The sequence below is a fragment of the Schistocerca nitens genome, chromosome 3 (genome assembly GCF_023898315.1).
Source record: "Schistocerca nitens isolate TAMUIC-IGC-003100 chromosome 3, iqSchNite1.1, whole genome shotgun sequence".
In the NCBI taxonomy this organism is placed as follows: Eukaryota; Metazoa; Arthropoda; class Insecta; order Orthoptera; family Acrididae; genus Schistocerca; species Schistocerca nitens.
Window position 1 is genome coordinate 321,641,205 of NC_064616.1, and position 21,914 is coordinate 321,663,118.

The following is a 21,914-nucleotide window of genomic DNA, read 5'->3' on the forward strand; positions in this document are numbered from 1 at the left end:
TAAAGAACAAATACTCAGCTGGATGGGATGGTGTGTCGAGTGTAGTAGATAAAAAATGCATAAAAGAAATAGTTAAACCACTAACATACCTCATAAACTGTAGTATTAGAGAAATCACTTATCTTTTTAATATAAAAATAAGCAGTGTAAATAAATAAACTTACCCAATTTCTGATATTTATTACTGTAGCTTAGTCAGAAGTAACAACTAGACGAACTTGCAGGTACCTTATATCTCACTGTAGCTGACATAATCATCTTCAGAGATTCAGCAATTGTGTAGATAATTAAGATAATTCTCATTTATTGTTCTGTCTCATTTATGTACAGCTGAGATGAACAACAAATGAGAATTATCTCTCTTATGTTATATCTGATTATCTGCTGTGGTATCTCCGGATAGGTGAACTGTGTCACTGCAAACAAGTGATAGGTTTTGGCCTGTAAGAGCAGCAACTAGTACTTGTCTGGACCTAAGGTTAGCATTTTCAGTGACTCAACTGGCAAAAATTGTGAGAAATATATTGTTAATACACTACGTGATGATCAAAAGTATCTGGACACCTGATTTAAAATGACTTCCACATTTGTGGCACCCTCTATCAGTAATGCTGGAATTCAGTAGGTGTTGGCCCACCCTTAGTCTTGACGACAACTTTCACTCTCGCAAACATACGTTCAATCAGGTGCTGGAAGGTTTCCTTGGGAAGGGCAGCTCATTCTTCACGGAGGGCTGCACTAAGGAGAGGTATTGATGTTGGTCGGTGAGGCCTGGCACGAAATCGGCGTTCCAAAACATTTCATAGGTCCTCTATAGGATTCAAATCAGGACTCTGTGCAGGCCAGTCTATTAACTGTTACTGTCATGTAATGAACCGGTTCTCGATCGTGTTGAATGATATAATCGCGATCCCTGAATTGGTCTTCAACAGGTGGAAGCAAGAAGGTGCTTAATCCATCAATTTAGGCCTGTCCTGTGATAATGCCATGCAAAACAAGGGGTGCAAGCCACATCCAAAAAAAAAAAAAAAAAAAAAAAAAAACAAAAAAACGACGACACCATAACACCACCGCCTCCAAATTTTACTGTTGGCCCTACACACACTGGCAGATGGCGTTCACCGGGCATTTACAATACCCACACCCTGCCATCGGATTGCCACGTTGTGTACTGTGATTCATCACTCCATACAACGTTTTTCCTCTGCTCAGTCGTCCAACGTTTACGCTCCTTATGCCAAGCGAGGTGTCGTTTGGCATTTACCGGTGTGATGTGTGGCTTATGAGCAGCTGCTCGACCATGAGGTCTAAGTTTTCTTACCTCCCACGTAACTGTCAAAATACTTGCAGTGGATCCTGATGCAGTTTGGAATTCGTGTGTGATGGTCTGGATAGATGTCTGCCTATTACACGTTATGACCCTCTTCAACTATTGGCGGTCTCTGTCAGTAAACAGGTGAGATTGGCCTGTATGCTTTTGTGCTGTAAGTGTCCCTTCACGTTTCCATTTCACTATCACATCGGAAACAGTGGACCTAGGAATGTTTAGGAGTGTGGAAATCTCGCATGCAGATGTAGGACACAAGTGACACCCAATCACCTGACCACATTCGAAGGTTGTGAGTTCTGCAGGGCGCGCCATTCTGCTCTATCATGATGTCTAATGTCTACTGAGGTCGCTGATATGGAGTACCTGGCAGTAGGTGGCAGCACAATGCACCTAATATGAAAAACGGTTTTTTTTGGGGGGGGGGATCCGGATAACTTTGATCACAGGTGTGTTTGCAACTACTTTTCCACAGTTTTTACATGATTTAAGAAAGTTAAGCTTGTACACAGAGAAAATTTCGTCTCAACAAAATAGTAAGTAGTATACTTTACATTTATGTTTCCTTTGGCTTTAATTTTGTATTAATGGAACAAGTGTGAAAACACTATTGGTGTGAAATTGAGAATCATATTACAAATTGCTTCAGAGAATTCGTGTTTAGAAAACAGATGTGACTGCTGTGTTATATTCACCGGCTTTTGAAACATGTTTTCAGTCACTTGATATATAGTGATCATTCAGAATACCAGTGACAACAGAACTGGACAAGTTACCATAGTGTCTTCACACTGTCTTCACCAACAGGCAGTTTAGTTTCTGTGCTTGTGAATGAAATGAAGTGAGAGATAGTTTGTTGCCTATATACTACAAATAAATGGTATGTACTCATGGCAAAACGCACTTCAAAATGAGAATCCTTTTCAATGTGCAAAATAAAAATAAAGAAAGTTTTGACTGGTAGCATTTATTTATAAATAGAAACCTGATTATATGCATTATAAGAACTTATGCTTTAAAATGCATGAAAAGTGTAGAAAATATGCAAGATCAAATAATAAAAAAACATGGGAGTTACTGCGTGTATAATATCTCTAAGTCGTACCTGTGCATATCAGTTACCGGTACTTGGAGGAGCGCCGGCCACGCGAAAGGTAGGTACATTTAGAACGCTGATAACATTTTCTGAATTCTTTCTGGTAGAAAAAAAAAAATGGTTCAAATGGCTCTGAGCTCTAAAGGACATAACTTCTGAGGTCATTAGTCCCCTAGAACTTTGAACTACATAAACCTAACTAACCTAAGAACATCACACACATCCGTGCCCGAGGCAGGATTCGAACCTGTGACTGTAGCGGTCGCGGGGTTCCAGACTATAGCGCCTACAACCGCGCGGTCATCCAGGCCGGCCTTTCGGGTAGAGATTAGGAAGGAGGCCTTTCTGGGATTATTTCCTAAGAATTTGCAAAATGGGGACGCAAAGCGTGTTTCAGGAATTGTTCCTTCTTTGCTATTGTTTTTGGTAACAAGCAGATGCGATGCAAATGAGTCACAGAGAAACAATCGGTATGTACAGGACCAACTTCGAGGTATATCGCTCGCTGAGGGGCACAATTAAGAACTCTATAAGATGTTATTAAAAAAAAATCACTATTCTGTGGAACAGCATTTAGTTTTAATTAATACTATTGGATCACAGAATTATTTACAACAATTTTTACATTTTTCTACTGTTGTAAACATAAAAATCCAAGTAATATGCCAAATGTTCGATAGAAAGATTGTGTCTTTGGTCACTCAAAACATTTTTATAAGCAGAAAACGACCGTTCTACTTCAACTGAGGTAACTGGGCAGTATTTGGATTTGGGGGATGTGTGGGCACTTACTGTTTGTGCTAAAAGTTCGCTCGACCCGTTAATAAAACTATCAATTAGGCACAAGGGTTCAAAGCCTGCGTTATTATTTAAACATTTTCAAACTATTCTGTAAGTTTTCTTGGGAATACCTGAGCCAATGAGGACATCACTAGAATAATTTTATTCATTAACTGAATAGATGCATTCAGCGCCAAACCTTGAGTTACAAGCCTTTCTATACTTGCCGGTGTATGGTTAAGATGAATGCTAATCACAGCAAGGTCTTTTTTAATACCAGAATCATTTAAAGCTCTTTTGCACTGGCAAACTGCCCAAGCCTCTTCACTATCGAAGTCGTTTACTACCCCTCTAAAGGGTTCGATATGTTCATTGTAAAACAACACAGCTTCGACCCACGTACCCCAACGTGTTACCACTGGTTTGGGGGGCAAATGCACACTTGGTAGTTTTCCCTTGCAGGTACTGATGCGAGAAGGAGTGTTTAGAACATTTTATTTCTGGATGAAATCAGTTTATTTACATTCACAAACATGGAACGTACTTCCTCAGCAAGGCGATGTACTCCATGAGCAAAGCACATCACATATATCAAATTGGGATAAAATACTCGGAAGGCTTTTCCTGCTTCGATCATATATGGAGCAGCATCTGAAGTAAACACAAACTCCCTTTCATCTGCAGAATATTCAGGTAATATTTCTCTAATACCCTCATTCACAAATCTGGCTATCGTAGAATCAATTACTTTCCAAAGTTCTCTGTAGACCGCTAAATAGGAAGAAGAAGGTTCTTCTTTTAAAGCATCAGCAATTACCTTTGCAGATAACGGCCACAAGTGTCTGTAGTTTCGTCAACTAAAATCCAGATAACGCTGTCCTTGAGCTCATTGCGTATTTCTTGCAGAACATTTACGTAAATAGTCGGTATGTAATTTCTGCACAATGTTGATTCATCTGGTATATTTTTAATTAAGAAATATTTGTGCAGGAAGTCTTCGAGGATAGGGTTTGTAATTTTGTGAAGAGGAATATTGCTTGCAAAGAATGCTTCACATAGATCCACGTTAAACCGACTTTTGTGGTTACCTTTGGACAAATGCGTGCTACTGCAACTTGCTGTTGTCAAAAGTTGTTGTCGTGGTCCTTTCTTCTTCATTCCTGCGATATGAAGACTTCTCTTGACATGCTAGCTCTGTTTGAAAGTTGTTTTCTTCTTCACAAAATGTTTTCCTCGCAAACTTGAAAATGTAAAACAGTTCCGTCATGTGTAAATGTTCCAGGATGGTCAGCTGTCTACGAAACGCCGTTTCTGTTTTCGGGCGGCATGACGTACAACATGTTACACACTACACGTCGTAAAAACGTTCGACTGTCTACAAGTAAATAGAAAGCTAAACTGAAACAAGGGACGTGGGACTAAAAGTTTGCGTATTTTAATTGTTGCCGACGCGTACGGTACGACAGTGGAGGGGATTAACCGGGTGCACTGGCGCAGGAACATAGAGTGACTGCCTGTTCCTCTTCTGTAATGATTTCGCTAGGCAGTGGCCTCTCAGTTATCGATTGCACGCAGTTCTAGGTCGCGGTCAATCTGTGAGACATCAAAACCAGATCGAGCTATAGACCTCCCGTCTAAATTTTTAAAATATTGTAAACATACAATGAAAATATGCATTGTCACTAGTTTTTAGTTAAAATCTTCAATGATCGGTGAAAAGGAGCCAAATATTTAAATGCATATGCAACATGCAAATGCATATAATTGCAGTCTCTAAATTATAACCAAACGGAAGAAATAAAATGAGCAGAATATACAGTGAGCACATATACGTATAATAATGTAGATAAAAATGGATGAAAGGTAGATGGAGAGAAACAGTTCATCATATTCCAACCTTGCTTAGATTCGTTATTGTGGGACAGACCACTCATGAGTGGCCACATCCTCTGAAAAAATTAACATGTCCATCCTCACTGTCCAACCTTGCCTATAAGGAGAGGTTCCCACCAGTGGGACAGACTTTTTGAAACAATCTATGAGGTGATGTAGGTTAAGGTCAAAGGAAATGACACCCTGCAACCATTCACCCTGGTGGGCCATCATTTTCAGTAATGGCAAAGCCACCTAGATGGCGTTGGTAATGGACGAAATAAAGATTCAGAATTTCGCGTCATGATCTATACGTTCAATAATGAAAGCACTTCACATAGTGGTTGCATAGTGTAATGGTGAAGGTATCGAACTCACGTACAGTGTGTTGTTGGTTCGAATCTCGGCAGTTGTACTTAACTGCAATAACATTGATGAGAAGGCAGATGACAAAATGAAAGTAATTAAATCGAAATTAATAATACCAATAATCAAAATCACATGAACTATGATTCCAAATGAGAAAGGCGGATAGGTAGAAATATGAGCGCAAATGATGAACCTTATGCGATGACTGGCAAATGAATAAAAAATACATTTAAACCAATTAATTGCATAAAAATAATGATCAAACTCATTTCGATAGAGATCTAATAATAAATATGTGTATATCACGAGATTTGAACTGCATGGGATGTCAGTACCTTCGCCATTACGCTATGTAACCGGACTGTAGGCCCTTATTGGTATTAAATCTATACACCAATACGCGAAATATTTACTTAATATTTACTTTCAAATCAGTGCACACCAGGATGAAAGACAGTACGGCACCTGCATCCCTTACGGATAGTTTTGAAGAGTCGATTCTCTACTTTCTATATCAATAAGTTAAATTCAATGTTGCGGGATGGACCACGTATCTGCGGTCACGTCCTCCAAAAATTAATGTCTCTAATCTGAGCCTTATCCTAATAGCTCGCAACTTTTTTTTTTTTTCCTTTATTGAATTTCAATTCCCCCCGAAGGGGGCGGGCTGGCAGCAGCTTAGTATGCCGCTCTTCAGCCTACAGACTTTGTGAGAAAGATGAAGAGAATAAATAATAAAAACAGGCAATAAAATCGGAGACTTAAAGAGTAACATGGCGTAAAGAAATCGTGGAACTTAAAACAAAGAACAGAGGGATGATGAAGCTAATAAAATACATAAAAGCAGACAGGTAAAACAATAGACAGACAATTAAAAAACACGGCGACAGTCTGGATTCTGTTCGCAAAAGACATAAAATTCACACCTAGCGACAGCATGGTTTCTGTTCGCAAGACGAGAAAGACGAACAACACTTAATAGTCACTGGAACACTGCACTAAAAAGTTGGCAAACGTGACATACCACAGCCGAGAGCAGGTGGGGGGAAACTGGACAGATGATGGGAAAACAAAAAAGGGGGGAAAGGAGAGTAAAAGCGAAGGGGGGAACCGGGAAAGGAGCTGACGGAGGATGAGGACCCATAAGAGGGGTGGGGGGCAGACACGACAGGGAGTGGGGTAGGCAGAGGAGGGGAATACAAAAGGACTTGGGGGGGGGGGAGAAGGGAGAGGTTTAGTGGGGAGAAAACAGGACGGAAGGGGGGAAGAGGGAGCCCAGGGAAAGGACAGAGGAAAGGAGGGGGAGTGAGGATCAGAGTTGATAGGAGGGATAAATGGAGGGAGAGAGGGCATCGTCCAGGAGGGGGAGTTGATGGAAGCCACCTTGGGAAAGGAGATGTAGTGTGTAGAGATGGAGGGTAGGGGGGACACAATGGGGAAGACGTGGCAGGGGGCGGCGATGGGAGAGGAGAGGAGCAACCAGGGGGTGAGGGGGTTCAAGACGGCGGGAGGTGTAGAGGATGCGGATATGTTCGAGGAATAGGAGCAGATGGGGGAAAGGAATGAGATCATAGAGGATCTGCGTGGGGGACGGGAGGCGTATACGGAAGGCGAGGCGGAGTGCATGACGCTCAAGGATCTGGAGGGACTTATAGAATTTGGGGGGGGGCAGATATCCAGGCAGGACTGGCATAACAGAGGATGGGACAAATTAAGGATTTGTAGGTGTGGAGGATGGTAGAGGGGTGCAATCCCCATGTCCGGCCAGAGAGGAGTTTGAGGAGTCGGAGGCGGTTGTGGGCTTTGGATTGGATGGAGCGGAGATGAGGGACCCAGGTGAGGTGACGGTCAATGGTAAGGCCAAGGTAAGTGAGGGTGGGGGTGAGGTGGACAGGACGTGTGCACACAGTAAGGGAGAAATCCAGGAGCCGGAAGGAGCGAGAGGTACGACCTACGAGGATTGCCTGGGTCTTGGAAGGATTGAGTTTCAGGAGCCACTGGTTACACCATGCAGCAAAAAGGTCAAGGTGATTCTGGAGAATGCGTTGGGACCGTTGGAAGGTAGGAGCGAGGGCGAGGAATGCGGTGTCATCAGCATATTGCAAGAGGTGTACTGGAGGGGGGGAGGGGGGGGTTGGAGCATATCCGCCGTGTACAGGAGGTAGATGAGAGGGGAGAGGACAGAGCCCTGGGGCACACCTGCAGAGGGGTAGAAGGTGTGGGAATTGGCATTATGGATGGTAACATAGGAGGGGCGGTGACACCTGCAGAGGGGTAGAAGGTGTGGGAATTGGCATTATGGATGGTAACATAGGAGGGGCGGTGGGAGAGGAAGGAGGCCACCAGACGGATGTAGTTGATAGGAAGGGTGTAGGTTTGGAGTTTAAACAGGAGACCGGGATGCCAGACACGGTCGTAGGCCTTTTCGAGGTCAAGTGAGACAAAAATGGCGGAGCGACGGGAGTTAAGCTGGAGGGAGAGGAGCAAGTGAGGCAGAGGAGTTGGTCATCAGCAGAGAAGGAAGGTCGAAAGCCACATTGGGTGTTTGGGAGGAGGTGGTTTTGGTGGAGGTGGAGATGGATGCGCCATAGGACGATAGGAAGAGGCATCAGATGGAGGCTTGTTGGGTTTGGATAACATCAGGATAAGGGAGGTTTTCCACAGGTCGGGATAGAAGCCAGTGGCAAGGATGACATTGTAGAGGGTGGCAAGGATGGAAAGGAAGGAGGGAGGGCAGTGTTTGAGGTGGATAGCTCGCAACAAATTTGTTGGCCAAAAATATTATGTGTTTCTACAAATGTCGTTGGGTGTGTATTAGGCATGTCACAAACAGTTAAGTTCTACGGGAGCTTATAGCTATTTTGTTAGCAAAATTGGAAAGGTCACATAGCTGCAGGGGTTTGTTACTGTCATTTCCTCCTTGCAAAACTTCTATTTGCTATATGAAATCAACTTGTTATGAGCGCTGCCTCAGACGGCACGTGATAGTTGTTTAGAGTCGTCGGTAGATGGCAGCTCGCACGTTACCTCTTAGCGAGATAGGAGTGCGTCCCACATGTAAACTGAATGCACGGGAAATACAACTACGCTATGGGTAGGGATGGGCTAAACTGTGACTTTTCAGTGTCAGTGATTTCTGCGAATGCTTCTTTCGGTAACTGCAATTCTTAGACGCAGTTTACAATTACAGTTCATGCACTCTACCAATCCTATTTTCGTGATTTATATCGGTAGATGCGACAGTCGCAAGTAAGAACGAAGAAGCAGTTTCATGAACACGAATGCTTATTTCCCCATCCTGTAATACATTCCATTCTAAAGATATTTGCTGCAATTCGCAGTTAACTAAATGACGACAGAGTTTACAATCAGCCAATAAAAATTGTGATACGAGTGGCGTATTTTGAAGATTATCTTGGTTGACATGGTTCAGATACGGATCACACGTGTAGATTTGTGGGTTGATTTTTGTCCGCAGTCATAACTTACTATACATGTGCGATTGCCAAGGCGACAGGAAGGAATGGAAAAAAAAAAACATCAGATTCGTGACGGCTCAAAACACATGAAACCACGCAGGTCTACAAAAGGACATGTAAGGAACGTTTTCAATATAATATGTTGTGTTGTAGTGTTGTGGATGTATCTAAGACAATAATGTGTTAGTTTCCTTAAGAACATGCTTAAAATGTATCTCGTTACTTTGTCAATAATGTATTAGTTACTTTGCTGTATGAAAATGCTTACCACATATCCTATTTCTTTTTTTAAGTGTCGTGCATACAGAGTGTTAAGTTTGTACATGCTCAAAATGGTAGAAGTTAGGATCCCATTTGGAAAATTTACCTGGACAAGGAGTGGTGATAAAACTGGAGTTTGCCTTGGCAGGTAAGGAAACGTATTTACAGGTTTTGTTAAGAGTGTACATGACAGGATTTGAGCTGTATGAGAGTTCAGTACCTTCGCCATCACGCTATGTAACCAGACTGTTGTAAGTCATCATCATTTTTAAATCTGTACATCAATACGCGAAATGTCGAAATTTTTGGTCGTAAATGAGTGCCCACCATGGTAGAAAGGCTGGAGGGAGGCTCAATATTGCAAGGGCCTCATGGTAGGAGCACGTAATGCATCCCAATAACAGTGCACAATGTTGCAAGGGCAGATTGCCATATGTCAACCCAGCTTAGATCACAAAGTCCCTTACAGATAAGTCTGTCACCTCACAGATAAGTCTGTCAGCTCAGCCAGTATTCCATGGCATTGTGGTGGGCACTATCACACTCTAGCCATATTTTACAGATTAAAAGAAAGGCTAGAACAGTCTTCGTAAGAACCAGTAGTTAACTGTTTGTTACTTTCATGTAGTTTACTTCACTACATACAGTCTTTGGCTTGTAAAGCTTTCCCCCTTTTGTGGATTAGTATGATATTGACAGCGCATTCCACCCATCCCCCCCCCCTCCCCACCTCCACCCGCCCCTCCCAAATTTTTGATTCCGGAATAGCTGTTAGGTTGAGGAATCAAACTTGTGTTCCCGTTATGGTGCAAAGTCTTTGCACAATTATGAGATGCAATTATGTTGATTTTAGTTGAGAATTAAATGTATTTTCCTCAGAAAAGCAATTTCACAGAATTGTTTTCGACTATTACTTTATCATAATTAATATTTATATTTTTAGAGTTGCAAGCAGAACTCTGGACATTTCAAAAGAAAGGACATTTGTCTTGTGATTGCCATTGATGGCAATGCATTGCAAAGTGCTCCCATGCTGGCCTCTGGTTTGGTATGCAGTTGTCATGTTAGGGCTTTCCATTCACTGGCACAGTTGACAATTGCAGGATGGTTGTTAGTGCATGTATATGTGCTGCAGTATGTTTCCTCAACACATCCACCCGGGCTACATGCGAATTAAGATGGAAATGGGCAGGCCAGACCATTCGCCAAATATCTTCTTGTTCCGAGATCTCTTGCACATGTGATGTTTGATGCATTGTCATCCAGAAAAATGAAGTAAGGGCCGAATGCATTTCTGAAAAGACATACATCTTGGGGGAGTAGAGTGTGACAATGATGTTGCAACAGTATGGATCTCCATACCATAGCAACTAGACCATTGACGTGTGGACTCATGGTAGCAGCACTTAATGCACCCCTACAACATTGCCTAAATGATTGTTTTGGTGGACTAGTTTTTATGCTGGAGGGAGGCACAATGTTGCAGGGGCATTCTGCCTTCAGATCTTTCAACACAGTACACTCACACTTCAACATCATTCTGACACTGTACTCCTTCCCAATGCTCGGTTTTTCACGAGCACATTTGGCCATGACTTCATTTTTATGGATGACCATACGTGACCACATTGAACAATGGAGATGGAGCTCTTGGAACAGGAGGAATTGAGCAAATGGAGCGGCATGCCCTTTCCCCCAGCTTAAATCTGATCAAGCATGTTGGGAGGGACGCATTACAAATGGTTCAAAAGGCTCTAAGCACATGGGACTTAACATCTGAGGTCATCAGTCCCCTAGACCTAGAACTACTTAAGCCTAACTAACCTAAGGACATCACACACATCCATGCCTGAGGTAGGATTCGAACCTGCGACCGTAGCAGCAGCGCGGTTCCGGACTAAAGTGCCCAGAACAGCTCGGCCATAGCGGCCGGCGGACGCATTGCAGTATGGTCACAAGCACCAATGACCATCCAGCTGTTCTCAACTGCACAAGTGAAGGAATGGGACATCCTATCACAAGAACTCCCTACCATGCTCGTGAATAATGTGGGAGCACATTGCAGAGCATGCATTACCATCCTTGGTGATCACACATCCAATTAAGAACTGTGTCCTGTCTTTTGTATTGTCCAGGGGACCATAATAAATGATCGCGACTTCAGGGTAATTATTATCTTCGAATGAAAGCAACATTTATGTTTATGTCATACTGTATTTCTTTCAGTTACATTCGGTACTGTAGTCAAGTAGTAATTTCTGTATATACTTTCATCGAGCTACCTTACTTGGCATTGACACATAAAGCGAAAGTTAATTTTTTAATTTTTTTTTTTTTAATTTTGAGCTTCTCGTCATTACAGAGGCTTATCTCCAACATAATAATTTACTCGGAAATTACTATACAAAGAATAAACTTTATTAAACTATATTTTCAAAATATTCTTCCAACTGTTTCGATCTTGTGCGTCCTCTTCCTCTGCGCCCATGCTCCTCATTGTGTGCTGCACATTTTGGAGCCAGGTGGTCATACGTCGTCCTCTTCTTCTTCTCCCCACCAGTTCCAGCTCCAGTATCAATTCTGGTATTCTGGCTTCCTCCATTGATCGTACATGCCCGTACCACTGAAATTTCGTCCTATCCATTACGTCATATATTCTTTCTTTTATTTCCATTCTCCTCATTATTTCGGTGTTCCTTATTTTCTCTTTCCTGGAGATTCTTGTCGATCTTCTCCGGAAGTCCATATCTAGAGCTTGTAATTCTTCAACGTGCTTCAGTTTAATTGTCCAGGTCGCTATTCCATACAGAACCACACTCTCTAATATGGATTTGCACATTAATTTTTTAGTTCTGCTCATCTCAATGACCTTCCGTCTGCTACCAATTCTTTTATTGATTTCTGACTCTTATTTTCCCTCGATTCCTAAAATGGATCCCAAATAACAGAAAGTGTTTATCTTTTTTATTTTTTTTCCTTCAATGTATAGCTCATCTGAATCATTAGTCAAATATTCTGTTTTTTGGTCATTAATCTTCAAACCCCTGTTTTCCTTATATTTTTCAAGCCAGTGTAGTATGAATGTATGGGTCTGTGAATGCTTTTGGGACCCTTTTGTTGTTTACTGTGGCATGAAACTAATATGTGATGTACAATCTGTTGCATGTACAACATGATCACCATAACAAGATCCTGAAGAGTATGGAGAGCCATGTTACTATTGCCATCCCCATGCTGTCAACAACTTGTTGCTCTTACTGACCTGCTGCAATTGGCAACATACTGTATTCGTCAACCTGAAGATGTCCTCAAGAGATGTAATAAATTATAAATCAGGTGCAAGAGAGATTGCCAGATGTCATCCCGTTGTCGGTTTTTTTTAAAGGCGACATTTTCCCAATAACCTGTGGGCAAAGCCTTGTAAAGGTTTGTCCCTTTCACTTTAACAGAAGCCAAGTCGGAAGAAATTCCTGACATTCTACCAGAAAAACAGCTTCTATCAAAATGTGTATTAATTCAAAGTGTGCAGTAAGGAGTATGAAAATAAATTTCTGTTATTTGATAAAGAAGCATTCAAGCTGTTGGTCAACTGTTCTGTTTGTACTAAATAAACATGTACCTCTCTACTGTGCTTAAATACAGAGGAATAATCACCCTATAGGTAAAAGTCAAAGGTTGTGCCCAATGATAGTTGATTTGAATGTAGTTGTAAACTTGGGGAATCATGTTCCACTGATGAGGGGAATCCAACGAAAACATTTTGCAACATTAATCGTCAATATCTAATAGTGAATGGTGCTCATCGGTCATCATATGCCTTCAGTATATTGGGATATAAACCTAACAGTGCCATCAGGTCCTAATAAGGCATTGGTGATGCCTTATGATTGTTGCTAAAAGTATTATGTTTGACTATAGAACAAGTTTATGAAAGCTGCACACATCCACTCAAAAAGCCCAACAACTGATTTTATTGGTGTTGAGAACACAATATGCGTTACATATTGCTGTAGTAAAAAGTTAGAGATGTGGTCAGGAAACGTATGTGAGGAAGTTGGTGTCTACTTCTATTTACTCACCAATTGAAAGCAGTACAATACTCGAATTGGGGAATGTGACTGTACAACCATCTTGCATGATGAACCTAATAAAGAATGTTTTGGAACTGCTGACTTCTTAAACAGCAGTACGTGTTTGCTACACAAAGCATGTCACTATTTGACAAACTGTGTACTGAAAACATTACATCTAAAAAGGACTGTCGGAGACTGTATTTGCCACTGTTTTACTGTGCAATGGAGAGTGAGACTGTGTTCTTGCATAGAAATATTTTGATGTGAAATCATATATGCTCATCGTGGTATTTTCTTGTGGTAATAAATATAAAACAAATTTTCTGAAAGTGGACACTGTTCTGACACATCTTTTCATTCAGACTATTGAAAATGCTAGAGTAGGTGATATAAGACAAAAAATAGTAAGAAAAAAGTAAGGCTGTAGATCGGAGCACAAGGCTAAAGAACAAATACGCAACAACATAAACATACTGATGCTATTCTATCTTTTACATGGTACTTAAGAAAAATAAAAAATCAGTACACTTATGTGGCAAATGGCACTGGATTACAGAAAGGAAATTGGGTTAGGATACTTTTGTAACTAGCAGATAAAAAGTGAAAAATGTACTTGTAATTTTCAGTCAAGATAGTACACTGATAACTGTAGATTAGGTTAAGTAATAGAGAAATCCATAGTTTTTTGGGGCACGGACCGTATGAAGTAAGTTACTACTGGTTGATCAAGATGGACAAGGGACTGAACAAAAAATTGACCACCTTAAAGGAATGGAATAGAGGAATGGATAAAAGTAGTTTTTTTCTTTGTGTATTCATAAAAATGACTTCCAATGTTAATATTACTCTTAAAGTCAATAAGGAATAAATGTTTGGAAAATACAGAAAAGTACGAACACTATTAAGCACAGTTGTGTAATTTTACCTATGTTTTTATGAGAATTATATGAATGCTCAGGTCTAAACTTTGGAACTGGAAAGAAAAGTCACTTTCAACCTACAGAAGAATAGAAGTACAAAGCACTTGAGAAAAACCAGCAAAGAACGTTGTAGTGAGGGTCAAGACCCAAATATTTTTACATTGTTTAGCATAGGCTGGTGCGCTGACGAAATATAGAAGTGAAGAAGGTATGATCTATGCAGCAAGCCACGGAAGGTGAGTTATAAAGATAAGTAAAAGACACAATGAAAGGAACATGAGCTGCAAACATAACTGACACAAACGTATAAGTAGATATTGTGATCTTAATAGGAGAATAACAAACAGTACATACTTATATCTATAGTTACGTATGTGAAGATGTCACTAACCAAGGAGGAATAGGGAAAGAAAAGTTAAAAAATTTTCTCTGTTCTAGATTTGTCCGTTGTATATAGTTTTTATTAATATTAGTGTTTGTATTAAGATTTGAAACAATTAATTGGTAATTACTGTGAAGGTTGTGCATGTGACAGGATCAGACAGGTGATATAGAAGTTCTATACAAGAAGAAGACCACAGCTTGTCATTCAGGTTGTATGTACAGAGCAGTGTGTAGAACTGAACACATCCAGTGAGTTTACAAGGAGAATTTAGAAAATAGTGTGAGTAAACAATGTGACTGGCAAATTATGGTGCATAACATGAAATAGGTAAGTCTGATGAAGATTAGCATCACCAACAAATATATCTCATAGCCGACTAACATTGTGCTTTGGAAAAGAAAATTGACAAAATGAACTTGACAAAAAAATGAAAGTTCAGACGATGCAGGAACATATGGGGTTCAAAACTACGTGAGTCTACTTACGATAATAAGACACGAAATCCTTATAAAGGGCGGTACAAATTTTTTAGCTACTCCACGTGGGATTTTTGTCTAGTTTGCTATTATTTTATTTAATGGTCTCCCTTATGATGAGTTTCAGCATTGCCATTACCAGATCTGTATGAAAGACGAACAAATGTGAAAAGTAAATGGTAAAATAGGTAAACTTAGATAGAAAATGACTTACCAGTAATAAAGAGCGATTAAAAATCGTTACAACATAGTTTGCCAGAGTACCAGGACACAGGTAAGTGCCAACTGAATATCATATCAAGTAATTGCTGTAACAACTGGCCTCCAGATGACGCTAGTAAAGTAACTCTTAAATAATTCAGAGCTCTTCCTCCAAGTACTGTGACTCATAAATATTTTTAGTCTCCTCCACAAATGTGTTAATGACTCGAATTTTATGTTTGGGATGGTGAATGGGATTGTTATGAAGTTATCTACTGTCTGAGTTAGTTTTCTTTAGAGTTTGTGCTCTCAATTTCCATCAGTTTCTAATTACCCTGTAAGGTGCTCCAGCTCTTTCATATGTAGGTGCTTACCAAAAACCAATATTGGTGTTACAGTTAGTATAGACGTTAAAGGTTCTTTTTCATAAATGAAATGTTGTAATATCAGTGCTTAACTATGGATATATGATTTTACAATTTCGTCTGTTACATGTAATTTGACTAGAGAGTAAAATTTTATGCTTCCTCGTGAACATTATGACAAAAGGTAAATCGTTTTGTAATATGAAATTTCTCATATTATGTGTTCTTTAACATTTAGTGATGCTTCCATGTTTTCGTAAGTCTGAAGGTTAATTATGAATTGTGGTTTGTAACAGAATAGACTAACATTCGTTCTGCATTAAACTACTTCACTGTTTATTGATACTTTTTGTTATATAGTTTCAGTCATGATAGAAATTTTGATTTGTCATCAAACGTCGCTAATTGGAAGATGTTAATTAGTCTGTTGTGTTAATAAGCACATGCTAGCATCCCAGATAGCATAGAGAAAGTTATTATTCTGATTACGACTGTTGATTTTTAATTTACAGCAAAAAAATTTCAAATGCACGTATTGACTCCAATTATGATAAGTATTGTTGCTTGGCCACAGATCTAATTACAAAATACAAAAATAAATTTTGTCTTCTTTTTCATTTTCCATTGTGAACTTTATATTAGAATTAATATGCGAGTGTCATACAAATAAACCTGAACTTTGTTCATCTGACACATATTGTGACATGAGCAGCTTGGTGCACTACAGAACTGCTTACAAGAGAAAGGAGGGGGGGGGATAGCCATGCATATGACTTGACACTCACCATGAGTGATCGGAAGGTCCCACTATCTATTGGGAAACACAATAGGCCTACTATTTGTTTTCTCTCCAGCAAAGGTGTGAAATCAAGTGACATTTTGGAGGGACTCTAAGCATACTTCATGAACACAAGTAAGCTGTTACCAAAATTTTATCACAAGTGGTGATACGTTTTGGAAGTTCCCATACCATTTTATTGGATACATTTGAATACGGAAAAATATTGGCAAGGTGGGTTTCACGGCTTCCCACTGAGGCACAAAAGGCTGTATGGAAAAATATTTGCCTATGTCTTCTGAATCACTATGAAGAAGAAGAAAGAGAAACTGTTCTGGGCCATATCATGACCTGCAATGATATATGGGTCACTGCTATAGTTCAGATAGCAAGAGAATGAGTATGGAGTGGAAAAAGTTGGAGGAATGCATTGAAAGTATCGACTTCCTGCTAGGCTAGTTTTGGTAGTTTTGTTTTGGGACTCAAAAGGTGCATATATGTTTGAGTACCTGCATGGTCAAAGGATAGGGAGTGTGGACTAATATTGCAAGCTGCTGGTTGATGATAAGGCTGCCTGCTGCAACAAATGATGCCAGCAGCCAATTTTCAATGTCCTCCTCCTGCATGACAACACGTGGCGTGTACAGCAGCTCTAACTCATGATAAACTCACGAAGCTACATAGGAAACTCTTGAACAATCCCATACACTGTAGAATTGTCCCCATTTCAGTACCACATATTTTGTTCATTGAGAAAGGAATTATGTTGGGAACACTGGGTAATGTCACTGGGGTTGAACAGTATGTGCTCAGGCGGATACAGGGGTATCCAATTTTTTGTTCCATGAAAGTATCATGAAAAGCATTGTCACGACATTCTGATTTAAATTTTATATGGCGCTTGTAATATTTTAGTTTAATCATGATCTGATAATCATAATGTTATGATGGACAGAGGAGTCACAGAAATTCTAAAACAACTTTAACAGAAAGGGAAGAAGACCGAAATTAAAGACGCTCCTGGCCTTAATGCTAAATAAACCAAACAGTGACAACTCTTCTGCAGTACAGGCTACATAACATGCAGGCATGACTCCACAATCTTAGTCAGCAGTTGAATGATGTCATAACTCAACAATTGTTTCATGTAGGAGCCAGGTATTTTAAAATCTGCAGTCACTTGGGATTTTGTGCTGGGCAAAGGTTTCATGATAAATGCAAGCTAGATCAGAGGCCAATGCTATAGAGAACTCTTTGTAGAACCTAATTAGGCTTCCATCTGGACCTTGTGATTTATTTGTTTTCAAATCTTTCAGTTGTTTCTCTAGGCCAGGGATGGTTATTACTATGTCGTCTGTAAGTTAGTCTGTGTGATTGCCAAATGACGGTATGTTTCACGATTCTCCTGTGTGAACGGTTTCTTGAATGTGAAATTTAAAACTTCGGCTTTCGTTCTGCTATCTTCAACTGCCACACCACACTGGTGAACTAGGGAGTGAATGAGAGACTTAGATCAGCTTAGCAATTATTTTATATAGGACCGCATGCCACAGTAACTTTACGTTCAAGCAGCATAACATTTCCGACCATTGTTTACAGCTCTATAGCGTCCAAAAAAATGATGATATCTCCACAGTCGCTCCAGCTGGATGTCATTTTTCACTGACCAGCACCAAACCCCACCTCCAATACATCGTCATCGTCTATTTGTCGAGGAGCAAAGGGTGTAATTACAATTGAAAAAGCCCTCGCTTCTTTTATTTTCTCGCTTTCACCACTTCCTCGAATCCATTTCGTATATTTGATACTTGTAAATGCAGCCAATACAGTGGCGTCTTACCTGTATGTATTCGGACAGCCAAGTTGCGAGTTTCTGTTAGTGCATTTGAGCCTTATGCCACGTTTACACCCAGATCATACAAAGTTCTCGACTAAGACATAATTGCGAGTGGAAAATACACGAGTACGTCCATTCGGGGTTAATTTTCAAGGGTCAAGCAATCGGGTAGAGAAACGTTTGCACACCATAATGTTATCCCAAAACTGTTCTGTATCGAGTCTAAGCACATTTTAAGTTCTTCTCGCTACCTCTTTAGCACTTTGGAGGAGGAATACCCCACGACGGATCTGTTGCAGCTGGCGAAATGAATTCATTATGAAAAAAAAGAACCTGTTGAAGTGTCATACAAAGATTTTGGTGACTCAGTGATTCATATTAAACATGTGTCTGTTTAGATTCTACAATATACGAGTGGAAGCTGAACTTTCAAACGGAATATTACATTATGTAAAAACCACTATGACACCATTGTCATTCACTCATTCAACATCAAGTGTGCATGATGTCTGTGAATAAGGTGATGTTTTTGCAGGCTAGGAGGAACAGTAGTAGTGTCGTAAATTTAGCGGTGACATTTGAGAAGTGTTAGTGAGTGTATTGTGCAAAATGTGGTCATGGATATTGAGCTTCATGCTTTAGTAATCGCTATATCAAAGCTATCAAAGGAAAATAGTGAATGCACGATTCTGCTTTATTCAAGAACACAGCAGTGCTGACATACCAGAAAAAATATTCTAGACCTCTTACTTCCTCAGTATGTTACGAAAATTAGCTTTGAGGACTACACATTCACTAAGAGAGGGAATGGTACTGCTTACAACATGTTTAAGTGGGTGAAACAAAGAAATGTGCATAATGTGCTCTGGGATGTTTACATAAAACTGTTTACGAGTAGTCACATCTTGAACGATCTTGATTAATACATGTTACCCACACAACTTAAACCATTACTGTGTGATGTATCATGCAGATTCAATTTGCTATCTGACATGTTTAAGAGGGAACCACTTATTTTAAAGTAGGAGCCCTACTTTAACCACTATGACTCGAATGCCCGCCGGCCATTGTGATCGAGCGGTTCTAGGCGCTTCAGTCCGGAACAGTGCAGCTGCTCCGGTCGCAGGTTCGAATCTTGCCTTGGGCATGGATGTGTGTGGTGTAGTTAGGTTTAATTAGTTCTAAGTCTAGGGGACTGATGACCTCAGATGTTAGGTCCCATAGTGCTTAGAGCCATTTGAACCATTTTTTTAAATGCTCTATGGGAGACTGATGGACCACCATCAATTAAGATGTATTGTGATGAATGTACAGCTGAAATGATCAATAATGAATCATAATGTCTGTTCCATAGTCACAACAGCCAAGTAAGCTGCCACTACATTTTTATTAACCTATTGCTATACTTCATGGTTTATATGATGATGAATGTAGACATTTCATATTTAAAAGTATTGCATTCACAGAAGATATCTGTATAGTAGAGAAATTCTCAGCAACCACTGCATCACCGAGGTCTTACAAGGATGTGAAGTGTGCTAAAATGCGGAGGACGGCAAAATGGTTAATACATTTTTTCCATGGAATTCACTGATGTGATCCTGACGTACCCTATAAAGATATGGTGATGTGGCTTCGATTATTCGACCATCTTCTGTGTCAAGACGGAGGAGGAGATCGCACGGATGTGTCGAATCTTCAAGTATACTGCTATTCAAGACTTGGCATTCTACGGCTGCCTGCTGTCCATCGACTCAAGAAGATGTGTCAAAGTAGTGTTACTACATCTGCTTATGAAAACTATGGCAAGCTGAAAGAGAGAGAGAGAGAGAGAGAGAGAGAGAGAGAGAGAGAGAGAGATCTATGTTTGTATAATAATACCCTTCCCCAGAAAATTTCTCTCCTTCATACCTGCTCTTTGTTGCCACAGATGACGTGTCCCTATTCTCATTTGTACTAACACTGCAGTACACAAGAGGTGCCTATTTGCTTCCACCACCCTGAGTTAAATGTATAAGGTCTAATTAATGTTAACCAACTTGCAGTCTTTTATAACTGTTGTTCCCTGCGCAGAAAACAACTCGTAGGTTGTGAATCCGTTATCTTGAGGAACTGATATTGTATAAATAATTAAATTTTCAATTATTTTGTTTATACGGGATGCCACTCGCTACTTATTTGCAGAATACGAGACTTTATGAATCACGAATAATTTGCACTTTCACACGTTCATAAGAAAATAAACGAAACAGTGAACTGCGTATTTGCGTAATTATTATTAAGTACGTGTCCAAATAACCATAGAGTGCTAATTAAGTTCTTAACCAATACCGACAAAGTCAGAAACATGTCTGTCTTCCGACACTGACGAACCAGCTCTGATCTTTCAACCGAACTATTTCGCCCACCATTCAAGTTAGGCGCGATTCGACGATCTCAGAAGTGCTTCGACTTCCTTTTCGTTTAGCAGCTGTTTACTATTCTGCTGGTAATTAACACTTTTGAAATAAGGGAATGAGAGCCTGCTACTGAGAGATGCTTTAACATGAAATGCAAGTAAATACACAGTTCAATTCTTCTAATATTAATAACAGAAGATTATCATATTGACTCAGAACCTCCTAACGCAGCAGCCAATCACAGAGAAGAATCCCAGTGTAGGCAATTTTTCTCACAATACCCGCACCGAACAAACCATCTGTCATCGGTACCTCACACCACATTACGTCATTTTGCCACTGCTGCTTTCTCAGCTGCTCTAAGAAGAGCGTTTTGTAGCCGAATATGATGGCCATAAAGCCAAGAAATATTGCACATCATCCTCCTTCTGAGATTTCAAAAAATTGGAAAGTTCTCGCAGACAACATTCAATTTGGGAAATAAGCAAATTATTTCTAAAAATAAAAAAAAAAAAATATTCAGCTATCATCTCTGCAGAGCCATACCATTCCACTATAATTGTGATTCATTATAGTTTTTCAAAACTTCGAATCTGTTTTATATTTTTCATTCTCAAATTATAAATTAATTTATACAATCATAGACTTAATTACTTAGTGATACTCCCTGGGACGGGAGTGATATTTATGTCAATAGATCACTCTCAAAAATACATAACTGCGGACCAGTGTGCAGTGATTAGCCCCATGATGTCAGACAGACGTATGAAATCTGCATTAAAATGAGAAATTCTGTTTAGTCATGGATGAGCCGTCAACCCAACACCAGCTGTTAAATCACGGAACCTAATCAAGTATAGAAGCAACAAACCGAAAAACACCTGATTTTCTTCGTAGTTAGCGTGTGCTGCTTGATAATCTCACCATAGCTTATGAGGCACAGTGTCTGGTCCTGAGTCTCCCGCCAGCAGCTATTCACTCAACAGTGCAGGAATTTATATACTCAAAAGCACGAGAGATGGCTATCAACTCTGCTGTAAAACACTACGGTGTTCTGGTAGGGAGCGCAGTTCAATATGTGCAGTGTGAGAATAAGCAAAGCCATATGACCAGTAACCATCGAGCCAACAGTATAGACATCTTCTGAACCCTGGGATGCGCCAAGGACGGACAAAAATTGGTGGCGGAAGTCCTCAAGATGAACCAAGTCTTTTGGACCTTGTAATAGGTAAAGACGAGGCTGTTGCTGAAGGATGCACCATGCAGAGGAGAGGTGGTAGACGAAACAACTTTAGT